The sequence below is a fragment of the Odocoileus virginianus genome, chromosome 33 (genome assembly GCF_023699985.2).
Source record: "Odocoileus virginianus isolate 20LAN1187 ecotype Illinois chromosome 33, Ovbor_1.2, whole genome shotgun sequence".
NCBI classification, from domain to species: Eukaryota; Metazoa; Chordata; class Mammalia; order Artiodactyla; family Cervidae; genus Odocoileus; species Odocoileus virginianus.
Window position 1 is genome coordinate 10,137,243 of NC_069706.1, and position 11,495 is coordinate 10,148,737.

Consider the following 11,495-nt stretch of genomic DNA (forward strand, 5'->3'; position numbering starts at 1 on the left):
CAGAGGCTTTTCCCCTGCTTGTTGATGGTGGTGGGTTCCATTCAGCTTCACCTGATGACGGTTTGGTCAAGGTGAGAGAAGGGTCATTTTTTCTCAGCTGCCACCCACTTTATACCAGGGTTTTCCTATTCTCTGAGCTAGAGAATCACTGAGGTTCTTACTGAAAGCACAATTCACCTGGTGCTTCATGCAGTACTCAGCAGTGGGACCAGGAGTATGGATTTTACACAGCACCAGGGGCTTCTTTTTTAAAAAATTCATTGTTTTGTTTTGCTTTTTGAATTGTATTTTGGTTTTGGTCACATCACATGGCACATGGGATCTTAATTCCCCACCCAGTCAGGGATCCAACTTGTACCCCCTGCAGTGGAAGTATGGAATCTTAACCACTGGACCACCAGGGAAGTGTCTAATTTTTTTGGATTCCATGTTTTAATGAAAACATACAAAACGTGTCTTCTTTTTATCTAGCTTATTTCACTAAGCATGAGCCTCTTTAGGTCCATGCATGCATGCATGCTAAGTTGCTTCAGTCGTGTCTGACTCTTTGCAATCCTATGAACTGTAGCCTGCCAGGCTCCTCTGTTCATGGGATTCTCCAGGCAAGAACACTGGAGTGGGTTGCCATGCCCTTCTCCAAGGGATCTTCTTGACCCCAGGATTGAACCCAGGTCTCCTGCATTGCAGGCAGATTCTCAACCCTTTGAGTCACCAGGGAAACCTTCTCCAGGTCTCTGATGTTGTTACAAACAGCAGAATTTCATTCTTCTTTATGACTGATTATTGTAGCTAATACTGCTGTGCTGTGCTTAGTCGCTCAGTCATGTCCTACTCTTTGCAACCCCATGGACTGTAGCCTGTCTGGCTCCTGTCCATGGGGATTCTCCAGGCAAGAATACTGGAGTGGGTTACCATGCCTTCCTCTAGGGGATCTTCCCACCCCAGGGATTGAACCCGGGTCTCCCTCATTGCGGGCGGATTCTTTACCATCTGAGCCACCATGTAAGCCCGAGAATACTGGAGTGGGTAGCCTACGGCTTCTCCAGGGGAACTTACCAACCCAGGAATTGAACTGGGGTCTCCTGCATTGCAGGCAGGTTCTTGAGCAGCTGAGCTACTCGGGGAGCCCAGCTAGTACTTCTAATACTATGTTAAACAGAAACGATGAGAGTGGGCATTCTTGTCTTACTCTTGAATTTAGAGGAGACACTTTCAGCTTTTCACTGTCGAGTATGTTAACTGTAGGTACTAGGAGCTTCTTAATATCAGCAAAGTTTGGAGAAACACTGTGTAAAATAATTCACTCTGTGATTCTTTATTCACTTGCATGTACAAATGAGGTACAAAGCCACACATATTCAAAGTGTACAATTCATTGAGTTTTGGCATGTATGAACCAATAAAAGCATCAGTCTAACTAAAATAAAAAATATATCTATTACTTCCAAAGTTTCATTGTGCTTCTCTGTAATCCACACCTCCTCCCTTTCATTCCCAGGCAACCACCAATCTACAGCCTGTCATTAAAAATGAGTTTACATTTTTATATAAATGACATTATCTGGTATGTACTTTTCTATGTCTGGCTTGTTCCCTCAGCATAATTATTTTTAGATTCATTCATGTTGTCTTGAGTATCAACAGACTGTTTGTTTTCATGTTGAGTAGTATTTCTTTGCAAAGTGAAGTGAAATGAAAGTTGTTCAGTCGGGTCTGACTCTTTGTGACCCCGTGGACTATATAGTGCATGGAATTCTCCAGGCCAGAATACTGGAATGGGTAGCCATTCCCTTCTCTAGGGAATCTTCCCAACCCAGGGATCGAACCCAGGTCTCCCACATTGCAGGCAGATTCTTTACCAGCTGAGCCACCAGGGAAGTCCAGGGTGGGCTTGGAATGAAGGGAAGAGGTGTGGATCACAAAGAACCACAATTCCACTGCCAGGATAAACCCATTCCCTCTGTGGATGGATCTGTAAGTTGATTCCAGCTGAGACTATCACAAGTAATTTTAGATACTTGAAGAGGTACAATGAAGGAGAGATTGTTTTCCCTTTTCTTTTGAAAAAACTCACCAGGAAAAAGTTAAATATGACAGATGATCATAAAGAAGAGAAGAGAGACACCCTATGCACATGGAAAGACTGTCAGAAAACATACCATCCTTCTGTTTGAGAGGTGGAGACTTGAATATTATTTTCTTATAAATTCTCGGTCTCAAAAGTGCAAGACAGGGCTTCCCTGACTGCTCAGTGGTAAAGAATTTGCCTGCCAGTGCAGGACACATGGGTTGGATCCCTGATTGGGGAAGATCCCACGTGCCTCGGAGCAACTAAGCCCATGTGCCACAACTATTGAAGCCTGCACTCCACAATAAAATTCACTACAGTGAGAAGCCCACTCGCCACAACTAGAGGGTGGCCCCCACTCGCCACAACTAGAGAAAAGCCCTCAACAGCAACAAAGATCCTACTTAGCCAAAAGTAAATAAATAAATAAATATATATATATTTTAAAGCAAGATACTTCAAAAACATTTAGGGAATGTATCCATAGTTCAAGGATGGAAAAGTCAAGGCAAAGAGTTACAGCTGTTTTTAAAATGTATAACACAACACTGGGTACCCACATAGTCTTCTTGCCACTGCATGGCACAGGAAGTCTCCCTTTTGGAAATGTAATTTCGTGTCATGTATTCTTTAGCCAGGTCACCTGGATATATTTTATTTTTCAACATTTGATTTTTTTTTTTATGACAGAATCTTGAGAACTTTGGGAAAATAAAATCACAATTTTATTTTTTGACATTTGATTTTTTTTAAATTACAGAGTCTTGCAAAATTTGGAAAGATAAAAGAAATATTTAAGTATGAATAGGATCTGTGGGGAGCCAGCCTGACTGCTCAGGCTCCTTCTTGGCTCTGAGAGAGATCAAGAGGTCCCTCTCTGTCCCGCCACCCCTGATTTATTAAAGCACAGGTTGGCCTTTCTCACCTCCCTCAAGGAAATTGCTGTAGCGATCTTTCACCTGTTGCTTTCACCTGTTGCTGATAAACTCGTCATGATTGAAGCCTGTTTTCTATCTAGTTAATCATGTTGGGCGCTAGGGTGATGCTTTACTGATCTTAAGTGGAGGAATTTAAAACATCTGTGCCTGTAGCTCTGCACATATGCAAACCTTTGATCTATTAGCAACTCCTGTTAGCATATATATAGGTGTGGTATTCTTCAATAAAGTTGGCAGAGTCAGACGCAAGCTGACTCTGTCCCTCTCAACCCCATTCTTTTCTAGTCTTTTCTTTCCTAGTCCTTTCTTTTATTTCTCAGGTATTTCGGCGATTGCGCCCGTGACCGGTTCGTTTGCCAGCAGGCTCCGGCAAGTGGCGCCCGCACAGGGACACGAGCGGATCCCGGACTACAGCCACCCAAAAACAAGTAATCCCGCGGGCAGCGTTTAAAGTTGCAGGTATTGTGGGTGGAGAGGGTATAGTTGAGAGTAAAAATCATGGGTCAAAGTAGTAGTAAACAGTTCTTTGTTTCTACGTTAAAAATGATGTTAACTGCTCTAAAGTTTATAACTCCTAAAAATCTGCAGCCTACCTCCGGGACAGTTGAACATATTTGCAATTTCCCGGAAGACCCAAAATCTAGTAAAAAGGAGGCTGTTGCTTTAACATCTGACTCAGAGTCTGAACTCTCTCATGAGGATCAAGGAGAACTAGATGAGTACAATAGAGAGAATTGGGATGCTTTTACTGTTACAAAAGGGAAGGACAAAGCATCCCCCTTTTTGGAACTTAAAGAAATGTTAACATCCATATCACAGAGAGTGGAGCAATTAGACTTACTGTCTCCTTCGGGTCCCAAGCCGCAGCACTTCAATATACCGTCTGTTGTGGCAGGATTGGATCCCACTCCAATTCCTCCTATGCCTCCTCCTTTGGTTGAGGCTCCCTTAATACCTACAGCTCCTGTATATTCTCCTTTGAAATTTGAAAAACCTGTCCTTTCCCCACTTCAAATGGCTGTTAAACATGCTAGAGACCAAGGAGAAAGCCTTGAGGGATATTCCATGATTTTTCCAGTTTTTGAAGACGCTAACCGCTGCAGGCATTATGAGCCTGTTCCATTTAAACAGTTAAAGGAGCTTAAGCAGGCTTGTGCCCAGTATGGACCCACGGCACCTTTTACATTAGCTATAATTGAGAGCCTCGGAGCCCAATATCGGCCACCCAACGATTGGAAAGCTATTACACGCGCCTGCCTTTCTGGAGGCGATTATTTGCTCTGGCGCTCCGAGTATGGAGAAGTTTGTGGTCTTATTGAAGATCGTAATCGCCGTAATGGGTTACAAATTAATTTTGACATGCTAATGGGAGAAGGAGTCTTTAGGGCTCTTGATGCACAACTAAATTATCCAGAACAAGCTTACCCTCAGATTAGTGAAGCTGCATTAAAAGCCTGGAAGAAACTTCCCGTTTCTAATAGAAAGACTGAAGATCTTTCGAAAATTCGGCAAGGGCCTGACGAGCCTTATCAGGATTTTGTTGCTCGTCTATTAGATGCAATATCTAAGATTATAGGAGATGAAGAGGCAGGTCTTATTTTAACAAAACAGATGGCCTATGAGAATGCAAATGCTGCGTGCCAAGCCGCTCTGCGGCCTTACAGGAAAAAGGGAAATTTAACAGATTATGTTAGAATTTGTGCTGATATTGGCCCTTCTTACCTTCAAGGGCTTTCTATGGCCGCAGCTATTCAAGGAAAGTCTATTAAAGAGGTTTTGTACCAACAAGCAAGGAATAAGGGAAACATAAAGAGGAGCGGGCCACCAGGTAGCTGTTTTTTATGTGGACAAATGGGACATCGTATGGCTCAATGCCCAAAAAGGAACAATAACCCTGATTCGGCAAAAAATCCTAATGTCTGCCCTAGATGTAAAAAGGGAAAACATTGGGCCAGAGACTGTCGTTCTAAGACTGACATAGAAGGTAAACCTCTGCCTCCTGTCTCGGGAAACTGGGTGAGGGGCCAGCCCCAGGCCCCGAAACAGTGTTATGGGGCACTCAAAGCCGAGTCACAACCAAACCTGATCGACTTGGTATCGAAAACCTCTACCGAGCCACCCCAGGCAGTGCAGGATTGGACTTGTGCACTGCCGCCCACATAGTATTGACCCCAGATATGGGGATGCAAGCCATTCCTACAGGGGTATTTGGACCACTACCAAAAGGAACAGTTGGATTAATCATTGGCAGGAGCAGTTGGACCATGAAGGGATTGTCCATTTCCCCTGGCGTGATTGATGCCGACTATACTGGGGAAATTAAAATTATGGCTTGTGCCCCCCTTAACATTATTAGTATACCTATTGATCAAAGAATTGCCCAATTAATTTTATTACCCCTTCATGTGGAAGGAAAGATTGCCTCACAGAGAGAAAGGAAGGCTGGTGGTTTTGGTTCCTCTGATGTTTATTGGGTTCAATCTATTTCGGCTCAAAGACCAAAATTAGAGCTCATTATTGAAGGAAAAAGATTCTCTGGAATTTTGGACACTGGTGCAGATGTGTCAGTTATAGCTGAGGAACATTGGCCACAGCATTGGCCGAAGCAAGAAGCTTGTTCTACTCTGAGGGGCATAGGTCAATCTCAAAACCCACAACAGAGTAGCGGCCTCCTTCACTGGAATGATTTAGAAGGACACGAGGGCGATTTCCAACCTTTTATTCTGCCTCATCTCCCTGTTAATCTTTGGGGAAGACATGTTATGCAACAAATGGGTGTATATATGTTTGCTCCAAATCAAGTCATCTCAGATATGATGATGAATCAAGGTCTGCTTCCACAGCAGGGACTAGGAAAGAGTAATCAAGGAATTACTTGCCCTATTGTATCCACTCCTCGCCCCACCAGAGCAAGCCTAGGGTGTTTTTGACGGGGACCTCTGATTTTCCTGTAACTCATGCAGACCCTATCAGTTGGAAGACTGATGAGCCTGTTTGGGTTGATCAGTGGCCCCTAACCAAAGAAAAAATTTCAGCAGCTGAACAATTGGTGCAGGAACAATTGAGCTTAGGACATATTGAGCCTTCCAATTCCCCTTGGAATTCACCAATATTTGTTATAAAGAAGAAATCTGGAAAATGGAGGCTTTTGCAGGACCTCCGCAAAGTAAATGAAACTATGATTGTCATGGGACCCTTACAGCTTGGCCTGCCCTCGCCTGCAGGGATCCCTCGCCTGCAGGGATCCCTCGTAAAACGTTTAAGATAATTATAGATTTAAAGGATTGTTTCTATACTATTCCACTCCATCCTGATGATTGTCAGCGTTTTGCCTTCAGCATACCTTCTACTAACTTTAAGCAGCCTGCTCGGAGGTATCATTGGAAAGTTCTGCCTCAAGGGATGGCTAATAGCCCCACCTTATGTCAAAGGTTTGTCAATCATGCAATCGACCCTGTGAGAGCTGCATATCCTGATGTCTACTTAGTCCATTATATGGATGACATCCTGCTTGCATACCACCTTGAAGGTGTGCTTTTGCAAGCCTATAATTTGCTGCTCACACGGTTGTCTCAATTCGGCCTTCAAGTGGCACCAGAGAAAGTACAGAGGCTCCCTCCTTTCTCATACCTGGGATTTAAATTAGAACAGGAATCTTTTAAGGCCCGAAAACTGCAGATCCGAAAAGATAATCTAAAAACCCTTAATGATTTCCAAAAATTACTTGGGGATATAAATTGGATACGTCCATATCTTAAATTAACCACAGGTGAATTAAAGCCTTTGTTTGATATTTTAAAAGGGCCTACTGATCCTTCTTCCCCCAGGACATTTACAGATGATGGTCGAGCAGCATTAGCTAAAGTAGAAAATGCCCTTTCTCAACATTTCGCTACTTATTGTGACTTTTCTAAGCCCTGGGGTCTTTACATACTCCCTTCCAAATATACGCCTACAGCAGTTTTGTATCAGGATGCTCCATTACATTGGATCCATCTGTCCATTTCTCCTTCAAGAGTTCTTACTCCCTTTTTTATGTACGTGCTCACACTGGACTCCCTGGACCCTTATCTATGGGAAATCAAATAGCTGATTCTCACACTAGAGTTTTTCTTTCACAGGTAGAAGCGGCACAACAATCACATGCGCTACATCATCAAAATAGTAATACTCTTCGTTTGCAATTTCATATCCCTCGAGAAACTGCACGACAAATTGTTAAATCTTGTTCTGTTTGCCCTAAGTTTCTCCCAGTTCCACACCTTGGTGTTAATCCTCGCGGGCTCCTACCGAATCATCTTTGGCAAATGGATGTCACTCATGTTCCTTCTTTTGGTCGTTTAAAGTACGTTCATGTATCTATTGACACTTTTTCAGGATATATTGTGGCATCCTTACAGACTGGTGAAGCCGCAAAACATTCTATCTCACATTGTCTTTATGCTTTTTCCGTTTTAGGCACGCCAAAGATTATAAAAACTGATAATGGCCCCGGCTATGTTTCCTCTGCCTTCAAAAATTTTTGTTCCTCTTTTTCTATCACCCTAAAAACAGGCATTCCTTATAATCCACAAGGTCAAGGCATCGTGGAACGTGCCAATCAAACTTTGAAATTACAGCTTCAAAAAATACAGAGAGGAGAGCTCTACCCCCTTCTACCTAGAAATTACCTTAATCACGCTTTATACATTCTAAACTTTTTAATTTTAGATAAAGAAGGACATTCAGCCGCGCAGAGATTTTGGGACCCTCAAATCTCTAGTAAGAAACCGATGGTCTTATGGAAGGACCCGCTAGATAATAATTGGCATGGCCCAGATCCCATGTTAATTTGGGGGAGGGGTTATGTATGTGTTTTTCCACAGGATGCCGAAGTACCGCGCTGGCTTCCAGAAAGGCTGGTACGCCAGACGGAGGAGATCCCTAAACCAGCAGATGAGTCGTCTGACTCTTCAACAGAGGAATCTTCTCCCGATAAATCAGCAGATGCATGAGTTTATTCTTCAAGCAAGGAGGATAACTGCAGAGACGGCTCAACCTCGACAAGCCCTAGCTTACACTGTGCTCACTTTGGCCTGTGCGATAATCAAGCCTTCCCTCAGCCTGAAGCCAATGCTTTTGTTTCCCGGGCCCATTCTTAATACTGACATTTGCTGGGAGCAAAAGACTCATATACCAACATTTGAAGGCTGAACACTCCCAGGAAACCTGATGAAACATATGGGACTCTTACTTACGTACAAATGTAAAATTGTGATAGATGTGACGTTTGATACTAATAAGTCCTTTGTGTGGCCTAGGTCAGACTGGAACAATAATCCTGGTATAAGATGCGTAGCCCCAAATAACACTTGATGGATTTGTGAATACAACCTTTGGTTCTTGCATTTGTCAATGCCTATCTGAAATGATATATAAAAGATTGTTGATGTTTTCCCATTTGCAAACGCAGCCATTTCCTTTGAGGGAGATATAAAGGCCATTAGTCAAAAGAAAAGGGGGAGATGTGGGGAGCCAGCCTGACTGCTCAGGCTCCTTCTTGGCTCTGAGAGAGATCAAGAGGTCCCTCTCTGTCCCGCCACCCCTGATTTATTAAAGCACAGGTTGGCCTTTCTCACCTCCCTCAAGGAAATTGCTGTAGCGATCTTTCACCTGTTGCTTTCACCTGTTGCTGATAAACTCGTCATGATTGAAGCCTGTTTTCTATCTAGTTAATCATGTTGGGCGCTAGGGTGATGCTTTACTGATCTTAAGTGGAGGAATTTAAAACATCTGTGCCTGTAGCTCTGCACATATGCAAACCTTTGATCTATTAGCAACTCCTGTTAGCATATATATAGGTGTGGTATTCTTCAATAAAGTTGGCAGAGTCAGACGCAAGCTGACTCTGTCCCTCTCAACCCCATTCTTTTCTAGTCTTCTTTCCTAGTCCTTTCTTTTATTTCTCAGGTATTTCGGCGATTGCGCCCGTGACCGGTTCGTTTGCCGGCAGGCTCCGGCAAGGATCGATAGTTATTCCAGCTCTCAGAGACAGTCAACACTGATGATGGTTTCCTTTTGTGTTTCTATCTTTTTGATATCAGTTAGGGATGGTAAGATATTTCGTGGTCTTGTTCTATTATATCAAGATTTTGAAAAATTCTTCATTGTTGGACATTGTTTTCAGTTTTCCCCCACTGTAAGCTGCTCTTCTTGAATATTTCTTTTTACGTTTGTTGTACCCAACTTTTTGAATTAAGTCCTGCTCTCATTTTTAAAAAGAATTTTACTTTTATTTTTTTTAATTGGAGGATAATCGCTTTACAGTGTTAGTTTCTGCTGTATAACAACATGAATCAACTATAAATGTACATACGTCCCCTTTTTCTCAAATATCCCTCCCACCCCTCTAGTTTTTTAACTTTTTATTTTGTATTGAAGTATAGCCAGTTAACAATGTTGTGATAGTTTCCAGTGGACAGCAAGGGGACTCAGCCAGACATATAAATGCATCCATCCTCCCTCCAACTCCCCTCCCATCCATTCTGGCCCATAACATGGCCTGAACTCATAATTCAAGAGTTCCTGCTTTTTTCTTATGAATCCTTTATAATACCCTATTGTTGTTTCAATTATGTAGTATGTTCTAAGTGTCTGAAAATGTCAGTTACATAGTTGAAAGCTAGGTCTGTTTACTGCTCCCTACACTCTCTATGCCCTGTAACGTCTTCTGAGTTTGCAAACCATGGCGGAGGCTTTTGCAGAGGGTCCTAGTTTCTGGGCTCTCCCTTCTCATTTCAGAGGGAAGACCCCAGGGCTGTTGGGTAGGGCTTGTTGGAGGATAGGGTTTCCTTGGTGGGTATGTTGTTGTCCAGTCACTAAGCCATGTTTGACTCTTTGTGACCCTGTGGGCTACAGCATACCAGGCTTCCCTGTCCTTCACTGTCTCCCAAGGTTTGTTCAGATTCATGTCTATTGAGTGGGTGATGCCATCCAACCCTCAGGTTAGAGTAGGTTGAGCAGTGTTTTTATTATGGGATCCCTACATGTTAGGGGAGAAGGGACAGTTTTTCTTTGGCCAGTAAACTTTGGAAAGAGTCTTCCAATTCCTGCCTGAACTGCAGGCCAGGAAACAGCTCAGAAAAGCGGGACAGCAGTAGTGATCCCTTTGGTGAATGATCATGATTGAAAGGAATTTAAATCACCGAGGCTTTCCTGGTGGCTCAGTGATAAAGAATCCCCCTGCCAGTGTGGGGGGCATGGGTTCGATCCCTGGTCCAGGAAGATCCCATATCCCTAGGAGCAACTAAGCCCATGAGCCGCAGATGCTGAGCCTGTGGTCTAGAGCCCAGGAGCCACAACTACTGGCCCATGTGCTGCAGCTACTGAAGCTCACATGCCTAGAGCCCATTCTCTGCAGCGAGAGGCCACCGCAATGAGAAGCCCACATCTAGAGGGTGGCCCCCGCTTGCCACAACTAGAGAAAAGCCTGGGCAACAGTGAAGACCCAGCAAGGCCAAAAAAATTAATAAAATTTTACGAAAAAGAAAGGAAGAGGTCACCTTTATTGAGTGATCATCTCCTTGGATTCATGTACACAGGGAGATAGCTTAGTTCAAGCAGGTTCACATGTCCATACGTCACCAGGCATGTAGAAGGGAATGTATAAGGCAAGAATAAGGGGAGGAAAAGTAGAAGGTAATTCCAAAAAGAAGCCCCAAAGAGATAAAAAGTCGAGGCACTGTGGGAGAGTGAGGAGACCTTAGCATCAGAAGGGTGGACCACACCATTACATCGGAGGATGGTTAGGTGAGGGATGCCAGGGGAATTGACCAAGGATGATAAGGGCTGTGTGGTGGGAGGAACGGGTGTCTGGAGGACCGTTTTGGAGACTCAAAGGCAACAGTGATGAAAAGTTACAGGACAGGACAATGGAAAAGATCAGGGCACTGCCAGGGAGGTTGGCCATAAGCTGGGCACCTATGGTCTTGGATGGGTCAGTTAAAATCTGGAGGAGTCCACATGAAAAGCCAGAGTGAGAGGCAGGGGCTGGGTCTTCGGCGATGGTTGGAAGCATGCTGTGGCAACAGGGAAGAGGAAACTGGTCCATTCATCTGGCTGGAACTGGAAAAAACAGGATCTTCTGTAAGAAGACTGAAGAGAGGCAATAGGGAAGAGAAACATTCCAAAATCAAATAAGCTTCTCTTTTTTCAAAAAGCCAGAGTTTATTTCTATTTAAATCATTAAAATATCCAAGTCCCAAGGATTTCCAGGTTTAAGATGATATTACAGTCAGGTGGCAACCATTGATTTTTTCCATTTCTAAAGCCTTATAAGGATCCTGAGCTATTCTTCTCCTTGAAAATTTTTCTTGTATGAAAGCTGATACTTTGTTTGCTTCACACAAGTACATCAATCCAATGAGGATGAAGAACACAATGCTGGTAACAATCATTGTCATTACAAGGGTGAAAGGTGGATGACCAGAGAACAAAGTGATGAAAACGCC

The 11,495-nt window shown here is 43.4% G+C and overlaps 1 long non-coding RNA gene across 1 annotated transcript in view; it reads left to right on the forward strand.

The window, feature by feature from the left end:
- The window catches only part of LOC139032788 (uncharacterized), a 47,861-nt gene extending 38,950 nt beyond the window's left edge, over positions 1-8,911 (forward strand). Inside the window, exons 2-3 of the long non-coding RNA XR_011485392.1 lie at positions 3,327-3,465; positions 7,872-8,911. This is a non-coding gene — a long non-coding RNA (uncharacterized lncRNA). The remainder of the gene's footprint in view (positions 1-3,326; positions 3,466-7,871) is intronic.
- Positions 8,912-11,495: the final 2,584 nt, after the last annotated feature.